General features: G+C 47.1%; 1 pseudogene; it reads left to right on the forward strand.

Annotated features, from left to right (window-relative positions):
- Window positions 1-1,193: 1,193 nt before the first annotated feature.
- On the forward strand, window positions 1,194-4,647 carry LOC131815611 (phosphatidylinositol N-acetylglucosaminyltransferase subunit P-like; annotated as a pseudogene).
- The last annotated feature ends 745 nt before the right edge of the window (window positions 4,648-5,392 follow it).

The raw sequence follows: 5,392 nt of genomic DNA on the forward strand, positions 1-5,392 counted from the left end.
CAGCAAGTAGACTTTGTTACCCCTATCTTCTAGAGGAGAAAACTGAAGAGATTGGGGACCTTTCCCCAAATTCGCAGCTAATAAGTGGCTGAGCCAGGTTGTGAATCCAAGTGGTTCCGTACCCTTTCTCTCTGTGCACTGTAAAAGAAGGATATTTGCTGCTCGATTAGGCCTCAGGAAAGACACACAGGCAATACTTGGTAATCTCAAATCTAAGGCAGACCAAGTTATTTAAGCTTATCCCAAACTCCTGACCTCCCCTTGGATATCCTAGGAATGAAACCTGTAATTGGGTCTGACCTGGCCATAAACCCCAAATGTCCTCGTTCTTTGGGCTCCTAGATATTTATGGTGTCTGAACTGGAAGTAATCCCTTGGTCCACGATGTCCCTTCTACAGATGGTGAAACTGAGACCTAGAAAAAGAAATGATGTGTTGGAGGTGGCAGGGCTCCTTCCTGACTAAACCGACACATTCATTTGATCCGCCAGGCTCCAGGTCCATAACGACGAGCTGGACCAAGTACCGGCCCCACCTGCCACCTGTCAGAGCCTTCTTCTGGTGGGTCAACAGAGGGGCAGGACTCCCCCAGCTCCTTGCTGCTGTGGCTACAACTGTCCCTTCTCCCCCTCCATTCCCACCCAGCCAGGCAAGCTTGCAGCTTTCCGAGGCAGGGCCAGCCTGTCCTGAGCTGCAAGATGTATTAATCAATTTGATGAGGATGTTAAAGCTTTCTCTTTGCAACTAATTATGGCCTGATTTATAGGCCTGGCCTTGGTTTGATAGAGCTCTCCTCATGACAGGGATGAATGCCGTACTGGCATGGACCCCTTCATCTCTTCCATTTCTCTCCCTTCCTCCCTCCTCCCTCCCTCCCACGTCTCCTGCCTCCTGCCTCTGCTCTTGGTTCCCACAGGAACACCCTAATGACATGTTGACAAGCTGGTGAAGCATGGTTCCTTCTCTGTTGCGTCTGCCTCTGACACCACCATTCCTCCTGTGGTCTCTGACGTGGGCAGATGGAGGCCTTGGCAGGCTCCAGCCACCAGGCAGGTGCTGAACCTGAAGCTCTATACCGACCCCCCTTCTTCTGGGAACGGAATAATAAAATTACTGTGGATCGATGCAGCATCTTCCTTCCCCGACGCCTCAAGAGCTTGTTGCAATGATTTTCATCCCCCATTGAATTAGACATGGGTGGAGGGTTTCAGGTGAGTTTCATTCTGGTTATTCTACACAAGGGGAAACTAAGGCAAGGCTCTGAACTTGCCTGTGGGTCCACACACAGTAGAACAGTAAAGGGGAGCATAGTCGGTGCCCAGGCTTCCGGCTCCAAGGTCTTTCCATTGTTACGGTCCTTGAGTCATCTAGCTGTGCTGGTCCTAGGAAGCCCAGACAACGTGGCAGAAGGGGAGCCCTGGCACTTACACCACCGGTTTCCTGACTTTTGGGCATGAAGGTCTTTGGGACCACATATGTAAATGAGATATGCAATAACAGATTGAGCAGGTTCCTAGGGGAGCTGGGGGGAGGCATCTCCTTGTATTCTACCCCCCAAGTCCTACAACCACTTCCCAGAAGTGCCAGAGAAAAGACACAAAATCCATTATATAGTATCTTTCCACAATACATTTATAGAAAGATACTAACCCACACATGACCAACACACAAACCCTAACCCTAACCTGAACTTGAACCTGAGCCTGAACCTAAGCCTTCACCTTACACCTGACTCTACATCTAAATGACTTCCCAACCCTAACTGTAAACTAACCCTAATCTAAACACAAACCCAACTCAACATCTAAAACAGCCTGGGGGCGCCTGGGTGGCTCAGTCGGTTGGGTGTCTGCCTTCGGCTCAGGTCATGGTGTCAGGATCCGGGGATCAAGCCCAGCATGGGGAACAGGGAGCCTGCCTCTCCCTCTCCCACGCCTCTCCCCCCTGTTTGTGCCCCCTCTCTGTCAAATGGATAAATAAAATATTTAAAATTAAAAAAATAAAATTTTAAAATAAAATAAGATAAAATAGCCTGATTCTAGCCCATAATCCTAACATTAACCATAGCCCCTATATTAACCCAGTGGCTCTCAACCAAGGGAGAGTCCCATAGTCACCAGTACCATCCTCACCCCCAAGGAAACATTTAACAATGTCTGGCGACATTTTTTGGTTCCTACAGGGTGGGTTGGTGCAGATACTATAAGAATCTTGGGGATAGAGGCCACGGCTGCTGCTAAACATCCTAAAAAGCACAGGGAGGCCCCCAACATGGAATTAGTCATCTTCCTATGTATTAGTGCCAGGGCTGAGAAACATGGCCCTAACCTTAACCTAACCCTAATCCTAGATTAAACCAATACTGACCCTAACTTTAAATATAATTCAAACCTAATTTCCCACACCTAACCCTAACCTAAGCCTGCATCCACACTTAGCATCGAAACCTAACTGAAACCCCATCCTAATGATGGATCCTCGTCCTCACCTGGATCCTAATTACAAATCAAAACCCATCTGAACTCAACCCTAACGACATCCATGTGGGTAAGTGTTGCCAAGATGAGAGAGGTGAGCCCACAGCCTGGTCCCACTGGTATTTCCCTTCATTTTTCTTCACAGTCAGCATGTGGTGGTTCAGACCTTTCTGGATTACGCAAGTCCTCTGTTTCCACTGACTCAAAATGGTACTGCTCAAGAGCCCCCTCTCCCTGGACTACTGGGTATTAAAGGAGATGAAGCTCAGACTTGGTTTAGCAGTTAGCTGCTTACCAATATACCTCAGAGGATGCTGGTGGAGATGGGTAATTTTAAAAATATATATTTATAGGGATGCCTGGGTGGCTCAGTTGGTTAAGTGGCTGCCTTCGGCTCAGGTCATGATCCCAGCGTCCTGGGGTTGAGTCCCACATCAGGCTCCTTGCTCAGCAGGGAGCCTGCTTCTCCCTCTGCCTCTGCCTGCCATTCTGTCTGCCTGTGCTCCTCTCTCTCTCTCTGACAAATAAATAAATTAAAAATCTTAAAAAAGAAAAAGATATATATTTACATATAAAATGAGATTGGGGGGAATATCCTAATAGTAATACTATTTGGGTACAATATTCATTTTTTCAATATTCTTTTAAATTAAGAAGAAGTTCAGATCTGCTCCCCTACTTGATCCTTAACATATCTTGAAAGTCAGTAAGTCGGGCAGTACTGTCCTCGCCTGATAAATAAGACACGAAGGCACAGAGACATTGGAGGCTTTGCCTAAAACACACAACAAGGCGGCAGAAGAGCCTCTCCAGGTAGCTTGATTCAGATCTATTTTCTACACTTTACTCTGCCTGTGGTCTCAGTTACTATTATCTCCCACGTCTCCCCCACCCCAGCTAGTGCAGACATCCAAGAATCTTCAGCATTTTTTAGAATTTGGAATGACATCAAGAGGGCATCCAGGGTTCGAGAAGAGGAAACAGAGCCAGGCATGAGTGTGGAATGAGAAGGATTCATTCAAATACCCAAGTGCTCAATCACAAACACTTAAAGTCCTGGTTGGGGCACCAGGGTGGCTCAGTGGGTTACGTGTTGCACTCTTGGTTTCTGCTCAGGTCATGATCTCAAGGTTGTGAGATGAAGCCCATCATCGGGCTCCATGCTGACTTTGGAGCCTGCTTAAGATTCTCTCCCTCTCCCTCTGCTCTTCCCCACCCCCCTCACGCACTGCCTCTAAATAAATAAAAAAATAAATAATAGAAGTTCAGGTCCTTGGGGCATCTGACTAGCTTGGTCAGTAGAGCACTGACCCTTGATCTCAGAGTCATTGAATTCTTGCCCCGTGCTGGGGTAGAGATTAGGGGGGGGATAAGTTCTAGTCCTTGAATGGGGTGGGGTGGGAGGTGGAAAGAAGGTGACCAGGTAGTAGGAGCAGGTAAAAGCTCTGGAGAGTGGAACCACATGTGAAGTGGAAGGGCTGACAATGGACAGTAGAGGAACTGGTCCAGAGCCCCAGGAAGAACTAAGCACCATCCTGATCTCCCTGCATCTTCTAGAAGGTTAGTGCCTCCACCCCGGCCTCTCCTATTCACAGAACTTGGAGTGCTGCATTTACAACCCATGAGCCTTACGGAAGCTCCTGACAGAGCTGAGTTTACACGGGCAGGCATTAAAAAGAGAAAGCAGTGTGCTAAGGTAGCTGAGCTGTCGGGAGGGGCCTGAGTGGGAGCTCTGAAGATCAAGGTTGTCTAAAGCCACAGGGAAAATACTCACCTTGGCCATGGCCAGAAAGAACAATTTATGGCTTTGTCCTTTTCTTAAGCTCCCAATTTGGCTTCATACTCTATCTTGCGTGGACCTTTATTCCTGAATCTTGGCTAAACTCCTTAGGCTTAACCTGTTGGTCTCAAAAATCTTGGGCAGTGGCATTGCTTGTCTCCCTCCTCATTACCATCGTAACTGGCTGTGTACTCCTATTTGGAATAAACATGAGAAGTACCTCTCCACTCAACGCCATTCATACAATCACAGATAACTATGCTAAAAATCCACAGCAGAAGAAATATCAAGAAGAGACCATCTCAACACTAAGAGATATTCCAATTAGTGAAGCAAACCCCACATTCTTAACTTGCAGCCAAAGAACTTTATGCCCCAAACGATATGTAGACTAATCCCAAGCATTTATTAAAAGTTTTTGGCTGCGTGATTTTGACCAGAATTATTTTGACTCTCTCTCTTAGTAATGCCCGATACTGAAGAAAAAGCAAGTTGAACTTAGATTAAGTTCCATCACTATAAATGTTCTCAAATATTGGTTGTTAGTGGATGGAGTAAATAGCATACTGCATTACCATTAACAAGTGAAAAAAAGCAGGCAGTGAACCAGTGAAGGGGAGGGAGGAGTGGGAACCCAGAACAAGAAGGGGCTGCACGAGAAGGAACTAGCTGGGGACTCCTAGTGACACACAGAACCCTAGGATGTTGGGAAAAACCAGACATTTAGAGATCAAATGCAGAGGACAGAGCACTGGACTAGGGCCAGAAAAATCCATGAATCTCGTCTTTGATGCAGACTTTAAACAAGTCATTTCCCACAATTTCTCCATCTGGAAAATAAGACGGTTAGGCCAGAACCCTTCCCAAGGTTGACATTCTAGAATTCCTGAGTTAAAACCACCCGGTGCGAGTCTTTTTCTAGTCCTGTCTCCCCCTCTGTGGGGCTGAGCCAGCCTAGGCCTCCCCACTGGGCCCTTCTTTGCACGCTACATTGAATTTGTGTGTTGGTGGGTCGAAGGGTCTGGTTTCTTCCTGTTAGACGTAAGTCTCTGAAAGATGAAAAGTGTTTGGAACTCCCAGCTCTTAGAGCCTCCGCTGCAGTGCTTCCTGGCCTCAGAGGCTCTGTGAGGTCCCC

The sequence above is a fragment of the Mustela lutreola genome, chromosome 15 (genome assembly GCF_030435805.1).
Source record: "Mustela lutreola isolate mMusLut2 chromosome 15, mMusLut2.pri, whole genome shotgun sequence".
Taxonomy (NCBI): domain Eukaryota; kingdom Metazoa; phylum Chordata; class Mammalia; order Carnivora; family Mustelidae; genus Mustela; species Mustela lutreola.